This window comes from Lissotriton vulgaris, chromosome 9 (assembly GCF_964263255.1).
Source record: "Lissotriton vulgaris chromosome 9, aLisVul1.2, whole genome shotgun sequence".
Taxonomy (NCBI): Eukaryota; Metazoa; Chordata; class Amphibia; order Caudata; family Salamandridae; genus Lissotriton; species Lissotriton vulgaris.
In genome coordinates this window covers 70,586,102-70,599,309 of record NC_141697.1, presented here as the reverse complement: position 1 = coordinate 70,599,309, position 13,208 = coordinate 70,586,102, and the positions used below count along the sequence as shown (strand labels likewise).

At 47.2% G+C, this 13,208-nt stretch overlaps 1 protein-coding gene across 1 annotated transcript in view; it reads right to left on the bottom strand.

Moving 5' to 3' along the window:
- Positions 1-13,208, bottom strand: part of DCAF5 (DDB1 and CUL4 associated factor 5) — a 334,903-nt gene that overhangs the window by 119,725 nt on the left and 201,970 nt on the right. The gene's annotated exons all lie outside the window — the stretch shown is intronic.

Here is a 13,208-nt window from a genome sequence, read left to right as displayed (position 1 = left end):
TGCTGCAGTCAGGTTCAAAGGCATCCTGATGTACGGTCAATAGAATACTAAAATCACACACATTAGAATACTGAAATCAGGCTTATTGGACAACTGGAAACAGGTGCACTGGAATACTGAAATCAGGCACATGTGAATTCTGCAATCAGGGCCATAAGAATACTAGGGGTGGACGGTAATCTCTGCTCTGCCGGAGGAATTTTGGCCACTCCAAGTTATGCGTCTTCTAGCATGGTTTTCGGTCGCTAGGAGGACACGCGGAAAGATTTCCTCAACGCAGTCAGTCGGGCGATCGAGACTGTTCACCCTTAGAAAGCTGCAACTCAAGTAGAAAATCTACTCGAGTGACAGCAAAATCAGCTCGGGAAGCAGCGCCCTCTGAACGCAGCATGGTGCCATTTGCGTGTATTTTTTAGCGTGGAAGGAGCTCCTGGCAATAAAAATCAGCACGAGCAGCGAGATGTGCCGAATTCCACCTATTCGCTGAACTCCACGGGATCATGCTGAGTTTTCCTGAGCTCAACCCCTGGAAGCTATTGTACAGAGCAGAAAAGCTTAACTTAGAGGTAAGGTGTAAAGTATTTATGAAGTACCAAAACAGTAATACACCACAATCAACTTCCTAACTAAGTTATAAAAATAGAGTATATTATAATAAATGAAATAACACCAAAATGACGAAAATCCAAGAAGGGGAACCATAGATGTGTATTTGCTTAATATTAGATCTTATAAGGTAGAAATGCGCTGCCTACAGCAGTTCGGCTCTGCAGAAGTCCGCTCTGCAGTCATTAGTTATAAAAGAGGCTCTGTAAACACGAGGAAAGGACACAAAGCTTCTATTTAAAAGAAGGTAGTCTGGTCCTATTTTCTTACCTCAGATTACATTAAATGTTTTAAGTGCTTTAAGTTTTAACTTAGTCTTTATTAAATGTTTTAAAACCTCTATGAATTATGTGGTTGCTTTATCATTGTTGGTTAGTTTACTGTACTTCTCACCATGCTAGGAACTTAGCAGAGTAATTTAATTTGATAGGAGCCCACCGCCCACGCACCAGGGCACAAGGGAACCAGCATTACCCCCATAATCTAGGCGAGACCTAAAAATGTTGCCTAAATTCACGGTCCAAAGGGCATATGCCTCGTACGACCTTGTACACATTAATAATTTTTTTTCTTATCCATATTTTTATAATAGTACTCAAGATGGTCATGTATTTTTGTTCAATAGGCGAAACCAAAGGCAACTCAATGTGACCCTGAGTCACGATAATCACTTCTACAGAAGCAATGTGCTAGAAAGGCCAGCCAACCACTGATGTTCAACGCAGAAACTCAGATGCCTCTGCCATGCCAGGGGTGGCATGTACCATGAATCCTCAGCTCAAGTACATGCATAGAAAGTTAGTTAAAATAACCAAAAACGTAGGCACTAGGTTCCTTCAGTGAACTCGGAGTCAATTGGCAGTACATGGTGTGATAAGTCTTAAGCCAGAGGTGTTCTTTTGTTATTCAACTGAGTCACAATTTGTACAATGGTGTCATCATTTTGGAACAGTGCCTTGATGGTATTAAGACAAGTTTAAATCAAGACTATTGTTAGCAACATTCTTACATTGTTTATGCCGAAACATGTATAATGTGGTTTATTAGGCGCCGTGAATGTGTAATCCAAGCATTGTTTTGATTTTAAACCAAAAATAAGATGTTAGTCATGTTTATTATATCATGATTACCAATCTGTTGTTCTTTTCAGGCATAAGCTGCTTTTCAACTGAGTTCCCAGCACATTTGTGCCTAGCTAAATGGAAAGCATCTATATGACCTATGTCAGTTTTATTCCAGGAAGCAACCAAGTTCAATCTCGTCATTCATGCCCCTTGGTGTTACGATACCCATTTGGTTTATCCAAACGATTTTTCTTTGTGGGAACCTAGTAGATTTGTCCACATCAAATGACATCTGTTGTAATAATTCTAGCACTTGAAAACGTACCTGTGCCTGGTTGTGTCCTTATTTGGTGAAGTGGACTACTACACCCGATTTCAGGTTTACTTTATTCCTAATTGTACTTTTGTGCTCTGATATCAGATTTTCCCTTCAGTTTTTCCCACCTACCCCAAAGATCAGGGGCATATTAAGAAATATGTACAAAACAGGGTGTTGCACGCAGTGGTTCATCTGAGTTTTATATTTCCAGATGTTCGTGGATGGTGGGCAATTGAGCCATTCATGATATTGCTACAATTAGTACAGTTGTGGAAGGTATGGTACCTTTGTGTTTCCTTGGATTCTCTTTTGGTGGAAATTATTTCTTTGATATTCTTGCTAATAGTTATGAAATCAGAGGGCAGGATTTGTTTTACATTTTCATCAGTTTTAATGCGTTTCCAATGTTACTTTATAATTTCTCCTATTCGCTTGCTTTGTTGTGAGACTTGTCACTAGAACCGATCTTGTTTTTTCCTAGGTTTATATTTTGAAAGCAAGTTTCGGTCCACGTTGTCGACCCAGTTACATGCTTTTATTAAACACCGTATGCATATCCATATTGTTGAATCTTTTCATCCTGTTATTTTTTTCAAGATTCTCAGTTTGGGAAATATTACTTTTAATTCTATTGAGTTGTGAAAATGGCAAATTCTCTTTTAGTTTTCATGGGTGAAATAATTGATAATGTACCATTTTGCTTGTCTTCTTGTCCAAATCAAAAATGGATCTTAAACACAATTTCAGTCCTGTCATTTAATGTCCTTATGTGAGACTATATTCATGTTCATACTTAAATATGAGGATATCTGCATATGCTTAAACTGTTAAAAAGATGTTGGAGGTACCCAGGAGCTGCAGATAAAAGTTGTCCTCATCATCTCGGAAGTTGTGTGTAGTGTAATAGTTCCAACAGGACTATATATGAAGTGCCCTGGGGTGGATCATTTAATAAAGCCAAATGTAATGCTTCAATCCTCTCCAGATGGGGTGTGGGGGTATAAAGCAAATTGACCTTCATCGTGGGCAAAAAATACTGTTCATTTCCCAATATTATAATAGAACGTAGATCCTGTGGTTTCCAGGCTCATGGGAATACTTCAATCAGGGTCCTGGGACATGGAAGTACTTCGATTGGGCGCATTGGAACACTACGATCAGGTGCATGTTATGTATATTTGTAAAGTGCCCACTAGGCTATCCTGGCACTGAGCAGGTGTGTATGCCTAGTGCTGCCTATGGAAGGTTGGTTATTTGAAAAGACAGGTCTTCAGCTTCTTGCGGAATTCAAGCAGGAGGAGGCTCTGATTTGGAGTGGGAGGTACTTCCACGCTTTAGGAGCGATATAAGTGAGCACCTGGCCTCCTGATTTTGTTCTTCTAATACATGGGATGTATGCAAGTAGGAATCCTGCAGAGCGGAAGTGTCTGGCTGGTTGGTGGAAGGAGATGTGACTGTTCCGGTAGGTAGAGCCTGAGTTGTGTAGTGCCTTGAGTGTGTGCGTCAGGAGTTTGAATTGAGAGCGTTTGTGTATCTGGAGCCAGTGTAGTTCCATAAGGTGTGGTGTGATAGTTGTGTGGGAGATTGAGGATGAGTCTGGCTACCAAGTTCAGTATGGTTTGAACTCTTCTAGTGAGTGGTTTGGTGATCCCGGCGTAGAGGGTGTTCTCATTGTCCAACTTGCTGGGTGCGAGTGACAGTTTTTCTAGCGTTGCTTCAGAGTCGTTTGAAGATCTTCCTCAGCATCTTCCTGGTGTGGAAGCAGGCTGCAGTGACCGTGTTGGCGTGTGCAGTCATGTCCAGTTTTCTGTCCATGATTATTCCGAGGTTCCTGGCGTGGGTTCTGGGTGTGGGTCCGAGTTCGGCTATCCACCAGTTGGAGTCCCGCGGTGAGGTGCTCTTGCTGAAGATCACTACTTCTGTCTTGTCAGTGTTGAGCTTGAGACAGGTGGCTTTCAACCACGTGCAGATGTGACCGTTTATCCATCAAAAACACCTTTTTTGTCAGGATTTTCATTGGTTTTCATAACTTTCTAGCCTGCTAGTATGCACAACTTGGAAATCATGGTGCAGAGCCATCGTTGCATTCTATACATTTACAGACCTGTCACTGTGGATCCAATAGCATAATGAATTACTCGTGTTCAATGACAGATCAAAAACACCTTGTTCTGATTGGTGGATTTCTTTTCTAGAATCCATCTCGAACTGATACCTCTCCGCTTGACTTCTAAACGGAGCTTTGGTTTACTGAAGGACCCGGGCAGCACCTCTTAAACACAGACACTACTTAATAATGCCGCAGTTTACCACCTGAGGTACATAGGGATGTCAGCAGAAGTTATAGCTTTAGTGAACACTTGCAGACCCAGAGGCCTCGTGGCACTAAGCCAAAAACAGAACAGGGTGTGCCACAAGGTGAACACATGTTGGGCAGAACCAGGTTTTCCACAGATTGCATTTCCTGAAGAGTTTCCAGGGGGCATCTGTTAGAGAAGGCAACAAGATGTGGGCGTAGAACATTCCAGAGCCTTGAGCAAGGGTCGCATGTAAGCTCCGTCCCCTATGTGGGATCGAAAATGACGGCCCAGAATTAGAATAATCTTAAATGAACACGAGGAAAAGTCTAATGAAGCGGCTTCTCCCTGCACTTCCATAGTTAAGCACACCACTGGCGTTTCCCGGCCTCTGTCCACAATTTATATATCATTGAGTGCGGATGAACGGCCAGGAATTTGGGCAGGCGCCCGAACACAGGATGACGACTGGCATTACAGCTGGCAGCCAAGGTCGAACATTTTTTTTTTTTTTAAAGTTACGTTGTGGAACCAGGAGATCCGGGCTGCAACGCAGTGCCTGCCACGCTACTTGGTCACACACTGTGTGACCTTGGGCGAATTAGTTCACTGCACCGCGCCTCGGTTTCGCCATCAGTTAGAAATGGGGTGCTTAGAAACCGGTCAACCACAGTTGTAAGGAGACAGCATAAGTACAAGGCTTGAGTGTCACGCACCTGTCTCGGAAGGGACATAGTGGTCAGGGCCGGTGCCTGTGAGTATGTGAAGTGTGTACCTAGCAGGAGAGAGAGAAAAGTGACACACTGATGAGAGGTAGCACTGAACTGAAGTTGGTGTGCGCATCTGTGCATGTATGAGGGGGTGTGTGCGGACGCACGTGTGTGTGAGCATGTGCGTGTATGAAAGACTATGTTCACATTTGTGTGTGCTTGTGCATGTCTGTGCGTGTGATGGTGTGGACATGTATTTGGGTGTTTTTGTATTAGAGCATGTGATTCTGTGTGTGCTTGTGTTTGAGCGCGCAGATGTTTCTGTATGTGTGCTTATGTCTGCGTGCGATGATGTGTGCATGTATTTCAGTGTTTTTGTATTAGAGCATGGGTTTGTATGTGTGCTTGTGCGTGTGGATGTTTCTGTATGCTTGTTTGTGTGTGCCCTCTGTTCACATATGAGAGTGTGTGGGCACATTTGTGTGTGTTTCTGCATGTCTGTGCGTGTGATGGTGTGTGTGTGTGCAAGTATTTGTGTGTACGTGCTTGGGTATATTTGTTCTGGAGCATGTGATTGTATGTGTGTTTGTGTGCGTGTCTGCGTGTATGAGGGTGTGAGCGCATTTGTGTGTGCTTGTGCGCGTGTGTGCATGTGATGGTGTTTGCGTGAGCATGTATTTGGGTGTTTTTGTATAAGAGCATGGGATTTTATGTGTGCTTGTGTTTTTGATTTTTCTGTATATGTGCTTGTGTGAGTGTGTCTGTGTGCATTTGTGTGTGCTTGTGCATGTCTGTGCATGTGATGGTGTGTGCACGCTGGATTTGTTATTCTTTGGCGGCCGCTGTCCTGGATATTGACTTTAACCCCTTTGATGCTCATGACGGAGTGGTTCCGTCATGAGCGCCGGTTGGGCTGTGCTAATGAAGGAACTACTCCATCATGGCCCCACCCGCTCAATAGAACCTTCAGCACAGCACAAAAATTTGCGCTGCGCTGAAGAGGTTAACTGCCTGACCTTAGGATGGCCACCAGTGTACAGTACAGTCCCCTGCCTGACCCCAATGATGGCTTCCATAGTGGTCCCCTACACGTTGTGTTTACTTCCACCTCCCCCTCCCCCCCACCTGCCGTCACCTACCCAGCCGGACCTTGGGCAGATTTTCTCCTATCTTCCTCCTACCCCTTCACCCTAACCCCTTACCCTTCATTGCTCCATTCACCTTGTCCCCTATGTTCTTTAAATGCTTTTTTTGATACTTATGTAACTTTTAACTGATGTAAATTGCAACATTATTGTTCCTCATGTAAAGCGCTCTGATTCCTTTGGGTCTAGCCAGCGCTATATAATTACTCCTTAATTATATTTGTTCCAATTTAGTACTCTTTCTCTCTTCGTCTACCTCCCTAGCTCCTATCCCCTCTCACCTTGCCTGCTAGTCTGCCTAGCCCCCTGTCCATTGTGCCCTTTGACTAAGCACTCCTTCTCCCCTTGTTGGGGAAAGATCCAATATTTATACTCTGGAATCTCAGCGAACCCGCTGAGAGAGTCCACTGTGCCAAGGGAGCCACTCACAGCTGAGGTATGGTAAGCACTCCCTCTCCCCTTTTTGGGGAAGGATCCAGTACGTAGGCCTTGGAGTCTCAGAGACCCCTCTGAGAGAGTCCACTGCGTAAAGGGAGCCTCCCGCAACAGAGACAGGGAAGTGATACCACTTCCCTGGGATCACTGCTTACTGGACTTTGGACGTTGCTTTGACTCATCTACCGGGTTGTGTCCCTGTCGTCCTTCCCCTCCTATGTTCATGCGGTGTCCTTCACCCTCCCCTCCTCTTTCCCTCCTTCATTACCTGTCTACTTCCCAAGCTCCTTCCCCCTCCCTTGAATCTTTCCCATTACCTGCTTTTCCCCTTATGTATTTGTGCTTATTGTTTATCTCGACCTTACAAGTAACTATGTTGCCATGCTCTAATAACTGTGTAACCTTTGTAACGATGTAACTTGTAACTAGGATCGGATGCTCATGTAAAGCACTCTGATACCTCCGGGTCTAGCCAGCGCTATATAAAACCTTTAAATAAGGTAGACTGAGACCGGCTCTGTCCAGACGGGTTGAGTGCGCATGCGTGGACTAGTCCTCACGCCTGCCATAATCTGCTGGTGCGCTCCCTGCTCCCCCAGGGCTCCCGGCACTGACAGGGTTTCTGACTTGAGGTGGCATGGTCTCGCCTGTGTGCGGCTTTATATAGCACCGAACACCCCTCTGGCCATCTCAGAACACTATGTCCATGTTCAGTACACGTAGGCCTCAGTAGCTTTAAATCATGGATAACTTGGCGGCCAGGGTAGGACAGGGCTTTTCACCTCAGCTGCCGTGTTCTCGATCTGGTTAGACTTTGACAGATGGAGCTTGCTCTAGACGGGGGCAGGGCGGGTACCAATGGAGTCTAATGAAATCTTTAGTGAATACCTTCACCTCATTCTTAAAGGAAGCACAAGACGTACATTTTTACCTGGATGGCGAAATGCTAAACAGGCGCCGGGAGAGTGCCGAACAGGTGCAGGGAGAGTGCCAAACAGGTGCAGGGAGAGTGCCAAACAGGTGCAGGGAGAGTGCCAAACAGGTGCAGGGAGAGTGCCAAACAGGTGCAGGGAGAGTGCCAAACAGGTGCAGGGAGAGTGCCAAACAGGTGCAGGGAGAGTGCCAAACAGGTGCAGGGAGAGTGCCAAACAGGTGCAGGGAGAGTGCCAAACAGGTGCAGGGAGAGTGCCAAACAGGTGCAGGGAGAGTGCCAAACAGGTGCAGGGAGAGTGCCAAACAGGTGCAGGGAGAGTGCCAAACAGGTGCAGGGAGAGTGCCAAACAGGTGCAGGGAGAGTGCCAAACAGGTGCAGGGAGAGTGCCAAACAGGTGAAGGGCGAGGGTCAAACTGGTGCCGGGGGAATGCTAAACCAGCGCCGGGGGAATGCTAAACCAGCGCCGGGGGAATGCTAAACCAGCGCCGGGGGAATGCTAAACCAGCGCCGGGGGAATGCTAAACCAGCGCCGGGGGAATGCTAAACCAGCGCCGGGGGAATGCTAAACCAGCGCCGGGGGAATGCTAAACCAGCGCCGGGGGAATGCTAAACCAGCGCCGGGGGAATGCTAAACCAGTGCGGGGGGAAATGCTAAACCAGTGCGGGGGGAAATGCTAAACCAGTGCGGGGGGAAATGCTAAACCAGTGCGGGGGGAAATGCTAAACCAGTGCGGGGGGAAATGCTAAACCAGTGCGGGGGGAAATGCTAAACCAGTGCGGGGGGAAATGCTAAACCAGTGCGGGGGGAAATGCTAAACCAGTGCGGGGGGAAATGCTAAACCAGTGTGGGGGGAAATGCTAAACCAGTGCCGGGGGAATGCTACACCAGTGCCGGGGGAAATGCTACACCAGTGCCGGGGGAAATGCTAAACCAGTGCCGGGGGAAATGCTAAACCAGTGCCGGGGGAAATGCTAAACCAGTGCCGGGGGAAATGCTAAACCAGTGCCGGGGGAAATGCTAAACCAGTGCCGGGGGAAATGCTAAACCAGTGCCGGGGAATGCTAAACCAGTGCCGGGGGAATGCTACACAAGTGCCGGGGGAATGCTACACAAGTGCCGGGGAAATGCTACACAAGTGCTGGGGAAATGCTACACAAGTGCCGGGGAAATGCTACACAAGTGCCGGGGGAATGCTACACAAGTGCCGGGGGAATGCTACACAAGTGCCGGGGGAATGCTACACAAGTGCTGGGGGGAATGCTAAACCAGTGTGGGGGGAAATGCTAAACCAGTGCCGGGGAAATGCTAAACCAGTGCCGGGGGAATGCTAAACCAGTGCCGGGGAAATGCTAAACCAGTGCCGGGGGAATGCTAAACCAGTGCCGGGGGAATGCTAAACCAGTGCCGGGGGAATGCTAAACCAGTGCCGGGGGAATGCTAAACCAGTGCCGGGGGAATGCTAAACCAGTGCCGGGGGAATGCTAAACCAGTGCCGGGGGAATGCTAAACCAGTGCCGGGGGAATGCTAAACCAGTGCCGGGGGAATGCTACACCAGTGCCGGGGGAATGCTACACCAGTGCCGGGGGAATGCTACACCAGTGCCGGGGGAATGCTACACCAGTGCCGGGGGAATGCTACACCAGTGCCGGGGGAATGCTACACCAGTGCCGGGGGACTGCTAAACCAGTGCCGGGGGACTGCTAAACCAGTGCCGGGGGAATGCTACACCAGTGCCGGGGGAATGCTACACCAGTGCCGGGGGAATGCTACACCAGTGCCGGGGGAATGCTAAACCAGCGCCGGGGGAATGCTAAACCAGCGCCGGGGGAATGCTAAACCAGCGCCGGGGGAATGCTAAACCAGCACTGGGGGAATGCTAAACCAGTGCGGGGGGAAATGCTAAACCAGTGCGGGGGGAAATGCTAAACCAGTGCGGGGGGAAATGCTAAACCAGTGCGGGGGGAAATGCTAAACCAGTGCGGGGGGAAATGCTAAACCAGTGCGGGGGGAAATGCTAAACCAGTGCGGGGGGAAATGCTAAACCAGTGCGGGGGGAAATGCTAAACCAGTGTGGGGGGAAATGCTAAACCAGTGCCGGGGGAATGCTACACCAGTGCCGGGGGAAATGCTACACCAGTGCCGGGGGAAATGCTAAACCAGTGCCGGGAGAAATGCTAAACCAGTGCCGGGGGAAATGCTAAACCAGTGCCGGGGGAAATGCTAAACCAGTGCCGGGGGAAATGCTAAACCAGTGCCGGGGGAAATGCTAAACCAGTGCCGGGGGAAATGCTAAACCAGTGCCGGGGGAAATGCTAAACCAGTGCCGGGGAATGCTAAACCAGTGCCGGGGGAATGCTACACAAGTGCCGGGGGAATGCTACACAAGTGCCGGGGAAATGCTACACAAGTGCTGGGGAAATGCTACACAAGTGCCGGGGGAATGCTACACAAGTGCCGGGGGAATGCTACACAAGTGCTGGGGGGAATGCTAAACCAGTGTGGGGGGAAATGCTAAACCAGTGCCGGGGGAATGCTAAACCAGTGCCGGGGGAATGCTAAACCAGTGCCGGGGGAATGCTAAACCAGTGCCGGGGGAATGCTAAACCAGTGCCGGGGGAATGCTAAACCAGTGCCGGGGGAATGCTACACCAGTGCCGGGGGAATGCTACACCAGTGCCGGGGGAATGCTACACCAGTGCCGGGGGAATGCTACACCAGTGCCGGGGGAATGCTACACCAGTGCCGGGGGAATGCTACACCAGTGCCGGGGGACTGCTAAACCAGTGCCGGGAGACTGCTAAACCAGTGCCGGGGGACTGCTAAACCAGTGCCGGGGGAAATGCTTAACCAGTGCTGGGACACTGCTTTAGCACTGTTTGAGAATGGCAGTTCTTGAGAGAATGGTACACCCTGTTCCTGGCACAGCCCCAGAGGAGGATAAGCTCAGAGGTTTTTGTTTATGGTATCTTGGGTTTTCTAAGGTGAGAACCTGTTTGTTCCTTGACTCTCTGCCTAGGATATTTCGCTTGTGTTAAGTATTTCGAAATAAGATGTTATAGTGATCTGTATGTGATGCGCACAGTTCAGGGAGCGCAGTGAGATTAGACGCCAGGGAGTCACTGGGGGGGGGGGGGGGGGGAGGAGAGGGGGGGGAGGGGGGGGGTTATAGTAACTCTGTAGCAAAATACATTTAACCACTTTAGAACAAATCATCATGGCCCCACGATCTCAATATATATATATATATATATATATATTTTTTTTTAGCGAAACGCGTCTGTCGGGGGTGCTGGGGGGTTTGGAAATAAAATAATTGAAAGATCACGACATCGGAGTGCTGGCCGTTTCTTTCCGGACAACATTGTTTGGGAGCGTGTGGCGATATATATATATATATATACACATACACACACTTATTACTATCATCTCTAAAACCACGCTTAATTATGTTAACACATCTGTTCTCTGCCCATACATTGCAGGCATCTAAATGCCAATGTCCTCACTCCAAAGAAAGAACAATTCAACAAATTAAACAGGCACTGGCAAAGCCAATAGCTCAGGCTTCAAAGGAATGTTGTACGATAAAGTGAAGCATTACCTGTAAATAGCACGAGAATAGAGATGTATTTGTGTGGAAACAAAGAAACGTAGAATAATGCAGGTGTAGGATAAAACGGCTGCACCGTTAAGCCAGACCTAAAGATCCATGTAAGTTAATGATTGCCCTCATCTCATCTGTGCTGCTCCCAGAGAAAAAAAAAACATAATTTATCTAGTTATCCAAGACATGAATAGCAGTACATTCTCATGGGTAAGCCCCTTAAAGTTCAAGCTCAGGCAGCTGGATTAAAAAACAAAATGGTCACAGCTGTGTACAGGGCAAGCACTTTTTTTGTGGAAGCACACAACTTCTGCCCAATCAAACATGTACTCTTGGCTCCCACAATGTGGGTGGAGTCACAGCCTCTCTCTAGTGAAGCTCGCATAATTGTCTGAGGACAGCTGAGCTGTAAAGCCAGATCTTAAAAAGTACCACTGTCAGGGTAACAGACTTTCCCAGATATTCCTTCAGCAACAGAGTCCAGCACCAATTAAACCTGCGTCTTACTCCTATCTGTATGGTAAAGCTTGGAGATGCCCTGCTTGGTTAAACCCTTGCTGCTGCCATCTGCGGTGACCTGCAGGGTATACATTTGAAACCAGCGAGGCAGACTCAAGCTTGGCCTTGCATCCCCCAGAGATTGGCAAATTCACAATGAATAAACTGGGCAAGAGTAACACCTGTTTTGAGGTGTTAAGGCACTGTAAAACAAGTTATGTATCGCTGTTTTCTCTATATGTTAGATGGAGGTTTTTTCCTTATTGTACCAAAAGCCTAATTTGGCACATTTGTATTGGGCTTTATGGCTGAAAACACATAAGTTACCTATCTTCAGCAATGCTCTTTCAGGTGGATACTCTATCTACCTGCAGGCTCCTCATCTTCTGAATCCCTCCAGGGGCCAGACTGGATCCAGAAAAGCTTTCACTGCTGCTACATATCGGTAGGTGATTGACAAAAAGTGGTTCTGTCGGGTATTGTGCAATCTCTTTGGGTTAGGCTGCAGACAGCTCTAAAACACAAACAAGCAAAACTCTCTGATATCCAAAGTTTTTATATATATTAAAAACAAAAACCAATGAACCAGTAAATTGGAATTACTTCATTCCACTATATTGTTATCAAACATAAGTGCAGTGACTGTAGTGAATCCAGTGACAAAAGTGAAATACGTAGTGACACTTATATACAAGGACGTTGAATCAATACACTTTACAAAAAAGGAGAAGGGGAAAGGGGGAAGGGTAGCACGATATGTTCTTTTATCGTTTTGTGGCCAGTTTCATCCTAGTAAAAGTTCCAAGGAAAGCAAGGAATTATTGTCCATATTCCTGGAATTATCTTGGCCAAAAGGAAAAGCGTCGACGTTTCGACCCTGGTTGCGCCCCAGTTGGTGGTCGCGGCGGGTCTTTATCAAGACAAAGGGGGGATGGGAAATGTTCAACAATTAATGTAATCCAGGTTGCCTGGAAACGAGTACATTTACCGCCCTGAGACAAGCCGCTTAGTACGAGCGTTTTCACCCAGAGAGCTCGGTTCTGGCTTTCACGGTTGGATCGCTTTTCCACATCACGGAAGCACTGACGCTGATGTCTGTATATTGAGGGTTGACCAACGGGCTACCTTCTGGATTACATTAATTGTTGAACATTTCCCATCCCCCCTTTGTCTTGATAAAGACCCGCCGCGACCACCAACTGGGGCGCAACCAGGGTCGAAACGTCGACGCTTTTCCTTTTGGCCAAGATAATTCCAGGAATATGGACAATAATTCCTTGCTTTCCTTGGAACTTTTACTAGGATGAAACTGGCCACAAAACGATAAAAGAACATATCGTGCTACCCTTCCCCCTTTCCCCTTCTCCTTTTTTGTAAAGTGTATTGATTCAACGTCCTTGTATATAAGTGTCACTACGTATTTCACTTTTGTCACTGGATTCACTACAGTCACTGCACTTATGTTTGATAACAATATAGTGGAATGAAGTAATTCCAATTTACTGGTTCATTGGTTTTTGTTTTTAATATATATAAAAACTTTGGATATCAGAGAGTTTTGCTTGTTTGTGTTTTAGAGCTGTCTGCAGCCTAA